Source organism: Vicia villosa, unplaced genomic scaffold (assembly GCF_029867415.1).
Source record: "Vicia villosa cultivar HV-30 ecotype Madison, WI unplaced genomic scaffold, Vvil1.0 ctg.001531F_1_1, whole genome shotgun sequence".
NCBI lineage: Eukaryota > Viridiplantae > Streptophyta > Magnoliopsida > Fabales > Fabaceae > Vicia > Vicia villosa.
Genome location: NW_026705654.1, coordinates 361,744 through 374,345, shown reverse-complemented (window position 1 = coordinate 374,345; position 12,602 = coordinate 361,744). Strand labels below are relative to the sequence as shown.

The window sequence follows — 12,602 nt, the reverse complement described above, 5'->3', positions numbered from 1 at the left end:
GGGTAATTCTTGTCTTCTTTTCAAATTTGACTTTAAAAAAGCGTACGATAAAGTGTCTTGGGATTTTCTTCGTTACTTGTTGGTATGGATGGGTTTTGGGAAGAAATGGAGGAAATGATCGGAGTTTCTAATTTTCAAAAGTAACATGTCGGTGTTGGTTAACAGAAGTCCAACAAAGGAATTTGTGGTAAAGAAAGGTTTAAGACAAGGTGACCCATTATCGCCTTTTATTTTTGTTATAGTGGTGGAGGCTCTTGCAAGGTTGGTTAGAAAATCGATTGAAATTGGAGAATTTGAGAAGTTTGTAATTCGAAGGAGATGTGGTGTTGATGTTCTCCAATTTGCGGACGACACTTTGTTGGTTGGTGAAGGGTCTTGGAAGCATGTGAAAGCGATTAAAATCGTTTTGAGGTTCTTGGTATTAATTTTTATAAAAGCAAGTTGATTGGCATTAATGTCTCGCCTTATTTTTGGAAGCCGCCGCTTTCTACCTTTCTTGCAATATAGAAGAGAGTATATTCACCTTTCTTGGAATTCCCATTGATTTCAATCGTAGGAAGGAATCATCATGGTCACCTCTCTTGAACAAAATGAGAATTCGATTAGCGGTATGGAAGATCCATTTTCTCAATCTTGGAGGTAGGATCATTCTTTTGAAGTCTATCTTGAGTTCTCTTACCATATTTACTTTGTCTTTTTACAAGATGCCGACTAAATTGGTAAATGAATTTACTAAGTTACAAAGTAATTTCTTGTTGGGGGGGGGGGGGGAGTTGAGGAGAAGACGAAGATTCATTGGGTGAGTTGGAAAGTGGTGACTTTACCATATTTGAAGGGGGGTTTAACGATAAAAATATTACCGAGTTCAACCTTGCTCTTCTTAACAAATGGAGATGAAGAATTATGCAAGGTAATAAATCATTGCTGTATGATGTTTGGAAGGCCCGTTACGGTGATTTACCTATGCTAGTTTATTATGGAGGAGAGTCTTACAAATTTTCTTCTTCTTCCTTTTGGTGGCGAGATATTTTAAAGGTTGAGCTTTCTTCTTCTTCTTTTATGGATCCTATTGTTTCTAATTAATTTTATACAATTGGAAATGGTTTTAATACTCCATTTTGGGAAGCTCGTTGGTTAGAGAATGTGATCTTGAAGAAGGCTTTCCCGGAGCTTTATTTAGCTTCTTTGTTGAAGAAAGTACCGGTGGCGGGTATGGGGGGGTGGTGCGACGGAGGGTGGAAGTGGAGAGATTTGGGAATTCCCGTATCCGTGGTAGAAGGGCAGAATATTTTACCTCTTTTCATGGATTTTCGGGGGCGTTTAGAGTCTTTTGGAGGAGTGCATGATGTTAAGGATTCAGTGTCTTGGTATTTTGATCTGGAGAAGGGCTTTACGGTTTCTTCTTGTTATTCTCATTATGCTTTTTCGCGTATTCCTTGTGGTCCACCTAATAGGTGTGATGGAGCTTTGGATATTATTTGGAAGATGGAGGTGCCTTTCAAGATTAAAGCTTTCAGATGAAGACTTTTTTAATAGACTTACCACTAAAGATCTCTTGATGATAGAGGTATTAACTTTACTTTACCTAACTTGAAGTGTGTTTTTTTTTGAGATAGTCACTTGGAAGATAGGAACCATATCTTTTTTAAGTGCAATGTGATTAAGATTGTTTGGAGGGAGATTGCTTCTTGGGTGAATTTTCCGGGTTTGGAGGAGGAAAAGTGTCTTCCATTTTTTATGGAATGGTACTTTTTGGACCGTGTAAAAAAGATTAAAGAAGGCAAATTGGGGGTGTTTTGGTTAGCCACTTCGTGGATTATTTGATTGACAAGGAATGTTTTTGTTTTAGAAATGAGGTTTGGAATATTAACAACATGGCGTGGAATATTCAAATTTTGGTTTGAAGGTGGTCTTCTTTCGGTGATATTACTTACCCTAATTATAGTTTTTACGATTTTAGCATAGACCCTTTGTCTTTTATGTCATAATTATAATTGGTTGTAATCTGGTTTTGTGTCCGTCTTATTGTGTATCAAGGTTGGAGAACCCTTAGTTCTCCCTTTAATATAATTTTTGCTTAGAAAAGAAAAACTAAAGGATACCAAAGAATTTACCATATTAATATCATATCCCTTTTTAAAAAATTGTCTCAGGTTCAAAATATTCTTCTTCATACATAAAAAAACAATAGACATTTAAAATAAATTCATGTTTTTCATTTTTCAAATATTATATTTTCCTTTTAATATAATATTGAAATAATCGTTAAATGAAACATTGTTTCTGTCTAATTCCGAGATAAAAAAATATGATTCCTTTTCCATCAAGATGATACCCACACCAGTGTCAAGGTATTATTAATTTTCTTATAGTTTTCTTCATTATGACCACATGCTAGTAGACATGATAAAAAAATCCTAACCCGATCGAACCTGCCCGCCCCGCCCCGAATTTAACGGAAAAAATTCAATTTAATTAGGAGCGGGTGCGGGAGAAACTAAAATTTTTAGTTACGGGGGTGGAGATGGGATGCTAGTACCTGTCCCACACCCGCCCTGCCTCCGCCTATTAACATTAATTTATTGTCTTTATTTTTTTTAAACTTTTTTACTAATTAACCTTTCTTAACCTTAAAATATCAAATTTATTATAATTATTATTTATTAATTAAAAATACAAATTAAATAAAAAATGGCAAAATATTATAATTATTCTTAAAATGATCAAATATTTAATTTAATTATTGATATTTTATTGCTATGAAAAATAATATTTTAAAAAAAGTATGCGTGGTAGGGCAAGGAAACTCGTTTCTTGTCGGGGAGGGGGCAGGGGATAAATTGTCACCTTCCGTCTCGGTCTTGGGGCGGTTCAAGGCCGATATAAAAGGTGGGGCGACGTGGGGCGGGACTACTTAAATCCGCCACCGTCCCGTCCCGTTACCATGCCTACATAGTAGCAGTACTATTTCAAGTCTCTTCCTCGATTTTATTCTTAAATAAAATTTATTTTGAAGTGTAGTGATCAAGCTTTTGCTAATTACTAGTAGGATACCCGTGCGTTCGCACAGGTACTGGTTTGAGTTGGACCGGGTATACCAGAAAGAGTTTGTATTTAATTTAAAATCGAGAAGTATTTAATGTAAAATAAAAAAATATATATGCTTTAAAGTGGAAAAGTAAAAATAAAAAATTATCGTTCAAAGACATTGATATAATTACATAAAAAATACCAATGTGTCAAAAACAATTAATATCCAAAATTTATCATTAGTTGAATAACAATAGAAAAATAAATATCCTACCTATAAAACATAAATTAAACAAAACATTTTTATCGTGTTTGGATTCATACATTATTTTAAAAATATTTATTTTTATTTTCTTTAATTGTAAAAAAATGTAATAACCTGCATCCAGAAGGATTTTGGCCAAATTACCCGTACGGTTCACATAGTATTGGTGTGTTACCCGTATGTTTACACAGATCTTGACCTGATTAGCCGTGCATTTATACGATACTGGTGTGTTACCCGTGCGTTCACACGGGTACAGATTTGGTACGCACACTTTTGTTTTAAAAATATAATAAAATAATAAGAAAAATGAAATTGAAAAAAGACAAAACTACCTAAAAAAATTTATTATTTTTAAAAGAGATAATAAATTGGTTTGAATATTTTTATTTGTATATACAAATATTTTAATCAACAATATAATTAATTCAAAATATAATAAAAATGTAAATCAGAAAAACAAAATTTGTTTTATCAACAAAAGTTTTACCTTGGTTACTTTTATTTTTTTTTAATTGTACAAAAAATTTAATAACCACCCGTGCGTTCGCATGAATGTTGGTATGATTACTCGTGCGATCACACGGTACTGGTGTGTTACTTGTGCATGCGTTCACACGGATTTTGGTATGATTGCTCGTGCGTTCGCATGGTAATGGTGTGTTACCCGTATGTCCACACGAGTAGAGATTTGGACCGCGTATTTGTCACTAGTTTGTCATAGAATATTAAATAAATTATAAAATATCAAAATATTAATTGATAAAAGAAAAATATGAGAAAGTCATATTTAAATTAAAAATATAGTATTTCAGTAATTGTTTGACATCAATAATATAGTATTTCAATTTTTCATATGTTATCTTTAAAAATATTGTATTTTGAAGAAATTATTAAATATTATATTAAAAAAGTTATTTTAATATTTAATACTATCTTAAAAGAATATTAAATTATTAAATATTGTATTTAAACTCTCCCTAATTATTATCATCCTTAAAGAATATTTTTAAATAGTTATTAATAAATGTCATTAAATTTTGTGAATATTCTTACATAAAAAAAAGCTTGTGAACAAAAGGTCAACTTGTCAGTAGGGGTGGGAATAGGCCAGACCGACTAACAGGGGCCTACGGCCCAACCTACATAGGCCTAGGTCAGACCAGGCTTTTTAGATAAATAGAAAAGGCCTAGGCTTTTTTATAAGCCTATTTAGCTAAAAAGGCCAGGCCACAGGCCACATAAAAAGCCTTTTAAGCCTAAGAGGCCGGCCTATTTAAATAAATATGAATAATTTTATTATTATATTATATTTTTTACTTTGAATTAAAAATATAAAAATAAAATTTAGGTATCTTGAAGAAATTATGAAAATAAGATGAAAAGAGTCTTATGAACAATGTCATAAGTTGTTTCGATAAGTTCTCTCAAACAAATAATATCACAAAATTTATGCTACTAGGTAAACTTAAATAAACTAATGCAAACAAACATTTAATCTCACTGATCTTTTAATTTGTTAGTCTATATAAAGACGGGTTGAATGACTTATTTACAAATGTTCAAATGAAATAGGCTTTTAAGTAGGCTAATAGGCCAATCAGGCCTTCAAAAAGGCCGGGCCCAGACCAAAAGAATAAGCCTATGATAGGCTACAGGCCAGACTTAGGCTTTGAATATTATAGCAGGCCAGGCTCAAGCTTTGCAAAGCCTAACTCGGCCCAGCCTATTCCCACCTCTACTTGTAAGGGGATTGTGCTTAACAGTGAATTATGACGAAAAATGTTAATATCAAATTATTTATTTAAAGTACTTATTTAGTATAATTTAAATTGCATATCAGTGCTCGTACGGTCTTTAACATCACGAAAAAGCTTAGTTTCTTAGCATCATTGAATTGCATCATATCAACATTTAGGAGCAAATAAAGTAGGATCATTTATTGGATTACTATGAAATATTGGATCGAACTCTAGTATGGTCAAAGGATAGTTTTTTGGTTCGATAGGATTAAGCATGAAGTTGAAGGTTGTTCACATGCTTATATCGAAGATGCTAGGATCGCTAGGGGTGTGCAAAATATCCGGTTTTGATGTCCAAATCCATAACCAAACCTAAACCACTTTTAAATATCCGGATATAATTGAATGGTTATTAACCGGTTTAGTTATTAATGGTTTGGTTATCCATTCATATAATCTGGATATAATTAAATGGTTATGAACCGATTAAATTATTTTGGATTCGGTTATAAACCGATTATTATCCAAATTCAAATATTTTAATTCTCAAAATATTAATTTTTTTTGAAAAAAAAATATTTTCAGAAAAAATAATTTTCAAAATTGAATTTTTCTTAAAAACCGGTTATATAATCATAACCAAATTTATAACCGGTTTTATAACCAGTTTTGATTAAAATGTGGTTATGGTTATAAATCCAAACCATTTAAATGGTTTTAAAATGGTTATGGTTTGGTTTTTGAAAATAACCACCATGCACACCCCTAAGGGTCGTTAGCATGTTAAATTAGGTTTTAGTGTTTAAACCCTAATTTGTTAAGTTAGCTTGTTTATTAAGTTGGCTTGTGTAATGAGCCTTGTGGAAAAAGCTCATTAGTTAGTATGTTAGGTTTTATTATAAATAGCATACTAGTCTCTCATCATTGCTAAACTGCAAATCCTAATTTAGGGTGAGAGAAGTTATTTTTTATTCTTGTAAACTTGTAATCTTGTTTTAAGAGAAAGTAAAAGAATAACAGTTATAACCAATTCTTGTGTTCTTCTTACCTTCCCTAATTCCTATTATATTTTGTTCTTGACATCGTTTTTCACAACAATTACAAATGCAATTGTACAATTAGAAACAATAATATAACTCAGCAAAACTAAAAAGAAAGAAAAAGCTACAACAACACGATGCTGTAAATCCTTATCCATAAGAGTATATTGCAATCCTGTTTGCTTGATTTATTCCTGCTATAAGCATTCTGAATTTCTAGTTCAAAGCATAAGTGTGTTCTATAGACAAAAGCAATAACATGATCAACCAAGGAATATGTTTTTATGATTAGAAAAAGACATTATATCCACCGCCCTGAAGAGAAGATATTGCTCCACTAATGAAGATTTCATCTCCAGCTAAACCTTCTATACCAAACTAATGATCTTGATAATGAGAAATGAGTATTCCATAATAGAATTTACTTTTCTAAAACAACCAAATCATAAGCTAAGTTCCTGCCAAATGACTTTATCGCGGCTGTCACAACAGTAAGTTCTAAGCAAACAATAACTGATTATGATCGATCAATAGAACCTGGAGAAAAACTTTATGCTTCAGTGTCGGTATTTGTAGTTGCACAATTATTCTGAACTGCCGAGTTGCCACCCTTATCGTCAGTATCAGCATCACGTTGGAACAGACAGTGGTTCAATATGTGCCGCTTTGGTTAAGTATCCCCACTGCTCGGATATTAACCGTATGATTCCACTTCACACCCTGGATCCTTGTCCAATTCGGCTTCCATCTTTCGGCAAGACCCGACCTACAACAGGGGTTAATATTTTTCTGTATGCTAGCAATGATCAACAGACAAAGCACTGAATAATAATGTTTCCTGCATCATTATCACGCCGCGTGATAGTCACATATAGTATGCAATAGCCACAATATTAGAACACAACACTATTTTAGCAATAGACTTTGTAATAAATTAAACGAATGTACGAAGACCGCTTATCTTTTAGTGTTGATGTTGGCTTGCTTCGTTATTAACCGTTTTCAAGCCTTTTATTATTGTCATTGACACTGCAATTCAGTATCATTACAACGACTGACCGATATTGTACGAATCCTATTTCGATACAATGGTCAGATTATATAACGCATAGATAATCATAAAGTCGAGTTCATCACGCATCAGAAGAAACCAAGACCCCTTGAAGCACTGATTTTAGTGCCCTTGCTGCTGTAGCACATTATAAATACAAATAGATGAAAATTTGGTTCTCCCTACAAAATAGCTAATCATAGTCACTGATAACACGATTTTATATCGTATATTTAGCTTGAAATCCGTAGATATTTATAGCATTTTCCGTTTATTATGTTGATTTATTATGATATTACGCGAGTTTTTGCTTTGTTTCAGGTTTTACACTCTTATTACGACTATTTGTGAAAAGGAGAGGAAATGGAGCTAAAACGACCACTATTTAGGCCTAAAAGATGATAAATGGGTGTTGAAGTCAAGAGGAGGTGCAAATAAGGCCCAAATGTACTAAAGAAGACCCAAAGGCCCAAAAGAGACAAACCAGCTCACTGAGAATCAATTGTGCGTGGCCCAAACCACACAAGCAAGTGGAGACGCACGTCTCCAACGTCTCTATGCCACATCAGCAAAAGGGAGACGCACGTCTTCAGTCCCCTATATTTTCTCCACTTGAGACGCACGTCTCAAGTCATTCAAAGGAGCTTCCTGAAGAAGTGGAGACGCACGTCTCCAGGCCCAGTCTGAAAAAGTCCCTCTTTTCACGCAACGCAACTTCAAAGCATCCCCTATAAATAGAAGCAGTCACCTCAGTTCTCAATGTCCGATTTCCTGCTAACGAAGTGCTGCCGAAATTGTACCGTGCTTTATATTTTCTTCTTGCTTTCATTCAAACAGTCTATTTTCTCACAACGATTTCTACACCGGAAATTGTTGTGAACCTTTTATAAATCTAGCCTTACGTTAGATTTATCGCTTTTATTTCTTTATTTTAATTTCCGTCCGTTTAAATTCCGAAGAACGATCCAGCCGACCTGTGGTGGAAGTTCAGTACTCGAAGATTCAATTGCAATTTATTTAATTCAGGTTTAATATTTACCGCCTTTATTTATATAGTTATTGCATGATATATTATATGCCAATTAACATGCCTTTTATTATAAACCAAATTAATTTATGCATGCTTAACCGTATTAATATGTCTGGCTAATTTACTAAGGTATCGGTATGTAAAGTAAGTTAACTGTGGGATCCGAAATAAATTGGCTTAATTATGTTTTGTTAATTATCACTTGTTTTTGGTTTGTATGTCTAATTTAATTAGTAAGTCTTAAAACCAATAGAGCGAAAGTTTGAGGGTTTAAGACGGTCAAAGGTTAAAATCAATAGAGCGAAAGTTTGAGATCTTTAACTGGATAGTAGACATAGGACATTAGTTTTAAGGATGGCGAAAGCGTATTAAAACTAATTAGGACTTATTTATTTTCAAAAAATGTTTTTACACCCGAGCGGGATGGCGAAAGCGTACGTTAGGGATATTAGCATGTTCCGAGTCAACAGAGCGAAAGTTTGAGATTAGGAGATTTAAATAGATAACAACTTCATAAAACAGGCATTTTATTAATTACGTTGTTTCCAAAAAGCTTTTCTAATATTTAATGGGATGGCGAAAGCGTACATTAAGAGTTAGGATAGTAATCTAAATCAACAGAGCGAAAGTTTGAGACGAGGATTTTTAACCAATTGAATTAGTAAAGATTTTTAATTGAATTGACACCATAGCCAATGGACCTTCGGATCACCTTAAGTTAAACGAAATACATACTGATATCTGTTCATTATTATATTTCTTTTTATTCACAATCACTCTCCCTTAGGAACAATCAAAATTATTAGTACCCTTAGCTTTACATAGTAACCTTAGATAACGGTAGATCGATTCATAGTCCCTGTGGATTCGATATCTTTTAAAACTACACGACACGATTGTGCACTTGCAGTCATCAGATTAATAGACACGTAAAGTCGCGATCAAGTTTTTGGCGCCGTTGCCGGGGACTATTTAAGTCGATATCGTAACTCACTGTTACACCGTAGAGACTAGGGCAATTCTTTCTTTCTTTCTGAACGATTGTATGCCAAATACTCGTTTACAAGGAGGAGATTTAATACAACGAATTAACGAGATCGAACGTTTCATTAACGTCAAACGTCGAGCTCGCAATCTTCCCGAAGTAGCACCAATTCCGACTAATCAGGAATTGACCTTTACTGACCAAATCAATCAAATTATCCCGAAGTTAGAGATGGCTGCTCTTCGTCCTCTTAGAGACTATGCCGCTCCTTCACGCGCTGAACCGCACTCAAGTATCGCACCACCTGCGATTGAGGCGAACAATTTTGAACTGAAACCTTCATTGGTCCAAGCTGTTCAACAGAATCAATTCTCTGGAAGCCCTGCAGACGATCCCAACCTCCATTTATCTGTGTTCGTGCAATATACCGACACTGTCAAAGCTAACAACGTTAGTTCCGAAGCTATTCGATTACGTCTTTTTCCTTTCTCCTTGAGAGATAGAGCTAGAGCGTGGCTTCAATCCCTGCCTTCTAATTCCATAACTACATGGGACGAATTGAAGAGAGTATTCTTAGCAAGATACTTTCCGCCTAGAAAAACTGCTATGCTAAGAGGTCAAATCAACGGATTTACCCAGAAAGATAACGAATCACTTTTCGAAGCTTGGGAACGTTACAAGGACATGCTTAGACTATGCCCTCATCATGGACTCGAACCATGGCTGATCATCCATACCTTCTATGGTGGTCTCCTTTATAACACTAAAATGACTATAGATACCGCTGCTGGCGGAGCATTAATGGACAAACCTCATGATGAAGCATACAACCTCATAGAGAACATGGCACAAAACCATTACCAATGGGGTGGAGAACGAGCCGCTCTAGAGAAAATCCAAACCAAAGGAGGAATGTACGAAATAAGTGGTATAGACCGCGTTAACGCTAAAGTAGACGCTTTAACTCAAAAGATCGAAAACTTAACCATCACTCCATCAGCCACCGCTGCTGCTGTAGCACCTAACTGCGAGATTTGTGGATTGACTGGACATGCAGTTGCCGAATGTCAACTCTTGACTGGAGTCCCATCTGATCAAGTAAACTATGCTCAAGGAAACCCTTATTCTAACACGTACAACCCTGGATGGAAAAACCATCCGAACTTTTCTTATAAAAACAACAACGCGTTGTACGCGCCTGGACAAGCACATGCTGTGCCACCTGGCTATCAAAAAGCGCCTGTAGCTGCTCAAAACGCCCCTAGGAAGTCGAATCTTGAAATCATGATGGAAAACTTTATAGCTTCCCAAAAACAAACCAATAAGGACTTCCTAAATCAAAACATCCACAATAGCGAGAAACTAAAACAACTGTCGAACAAAGTAGATGCCTTAGCTACGCATAACAAGATGTTAGAAACTCAAATTTCACAAGTAGCTCAACAACAAGCACCTACTGCTGCCCCTGCTGGCACGTTTCCTGCTCAACCACAACCTAATCCTAAAGGACATGCGAACGCGATAACACTACGAAGTGGAACGAACTACGATGGACCTATTGATCCTAGAACTCAAAACGCACCCATGTCCCAAGAAGAGCCAAAGGAAACCCAAAAGACATCAACTGATGATCAAACTGCTAGGCCTAATGAGAACAACAACGAAGTGGAACCTGAAAAAGAAAAACCTTACATTCCACCACCACCTTATAAGCCACCAATTCCTTACCCTCAAAGATTAGCTAAATCAAAAACCGAAGCGCAATTTAAAAGATTTGTAGAACTTCTGAAACAATTAAACATAACCATACCGTTCATAGAAGCCATAACCGAAATGCCTTCGTACGCTAAATTCCTAAAAGAGATCCTATCAAACAAAAAGAAACTCGAGGATAACGAAACTGTAACGCTTACCGCTGAATGTAGCGCTATCATCCAAAACAACATGCCTCCCAAACTGAAAGATCCTGGTAGTTTCTCTATACCCTGCTTAATAGGAAAAACCATCATAGAGAAAGCCTTGTGCGACTTAGGAGCCAGTGTTAGTTTGATGCCTCTTTCAACCTGTAAGAAGCTAAATCTAGGTGAGCTTAAGGCAACGAGAATGTCTCTTCAACTAGCTGACCGCTCAGTTAAATACCCTGTAGGAATGTTAGAAAATATCCCTATTCGTGTAGGCCAATTCTACATCCCAACTGACTTCATCATAATGGATATCCAAGAAGATTCTAACATCCCGATCATATTAGGAAGACCATTCTTAGCAACCGCTGGTGCAATTATAGACGTCAAGCGAGGAAAGCTTACTTTCGAAGTAGGAGAAGAGAAAATAAAATTTATTCTTTCCCAATTCCTAAAAGCACCTTCTATAATTGACACATGCTGCTCTGCCGACATAATCGACGAGTGTGTTAATGAAATAAAATCCGAACCAAATAAGGAAACCGAGATCCTAAAAATTCCTATACCGCCGATCTTTGAAGATGACAACTGGCGTGGGGAATATCAAGATAACCACCTGAGTGAATGTTTGGCATTAACTCCTGATCCTATACCTGGACCTAAGAAACCTGCTATAGAACTTAAAACACTACCCACCGATCTTAGGTACGAATTCCTAGACGAAGAACAAAACCGACCAGTTATAGTTAATGCCGATTTAGGACAAACCGAGACTGAAAAATTACTTACTGTCCTAAGAAAATACCCGACCGCTTTAGGATATAACATATCAGATCTGAAAGGAATAAGTCCTTCCCTCTGTATGCACCGCATTATGCTCGAAGACGATTGTAAAACCTCTAGGGAACATCAAAGGCGAATAAATCCTATTATGAGCGATGTGGTTAAAAAGGAAATCCAAAAATTGCTAGAAGCCGGAATAATATATCCAATATCCGATAGCAAATGGGTTAGTCCTGTTCATGTCGTACCAAAGAAAGGAGGAGTTACTATAATCACTAACGCAAAAGGCGAATCTGTAGCACAACGTACCCAAACTGGATGGAGAATGTGCATTGACTATAGGAAGCTAAACAAAGCCACCCGAAAAGACCATTTCTCTTTACCTTTCATAGATCAGATGCTCGAACGCCTAGCTAAACACTCACATTTCTGTTATCTGGATGGATACTCCGGATTTTTCCAAATTCCTATCCACCCTGACGACCAAGAGAAGACCACGTTTACCTGTCCTTATGGTACATTCGCTTATAGACGAATGCCTTTTGGACTTTGCAATGCACCCGCGACCTTCCAAAGATGCATGATGGCAATATTTTCCGACTTCCTGGATGGAATAATGGAGGTCTTTATGGACGACTTCTCGGTCTGTGGAGGAAGTTTTGAAAAATGCTTAGAGAACCTTGAATTGGTACTTAAACGATGCGTAAGCGTTAACCTAGTCCTTAATTGGGAAAAATGCCATTTCATGGTTCAACAAGGAATTGTACTTGGACAT

At 35.6% G+C, this 12,602-nt stretch overlaps 1 non-coding gene across 1 annotated transcript; it reads right to left on the bottom strand.

The window, feature by feature from the left end:
• Positions 1-9,749: 9,749 nt before the first annotated feature.
• On the bottom strand, positions 9,750-9,856 carry LOC131635694 (small nucleolar RNA R71). The gene has a single exon (XR_009293850.1). It is a non-coding gene; the product is annotated as a small nucleolar RNA R71 (small nucleolar RNA).
• Positions 9,857-12,602: the final 2,746 nt, after the last annotated feature.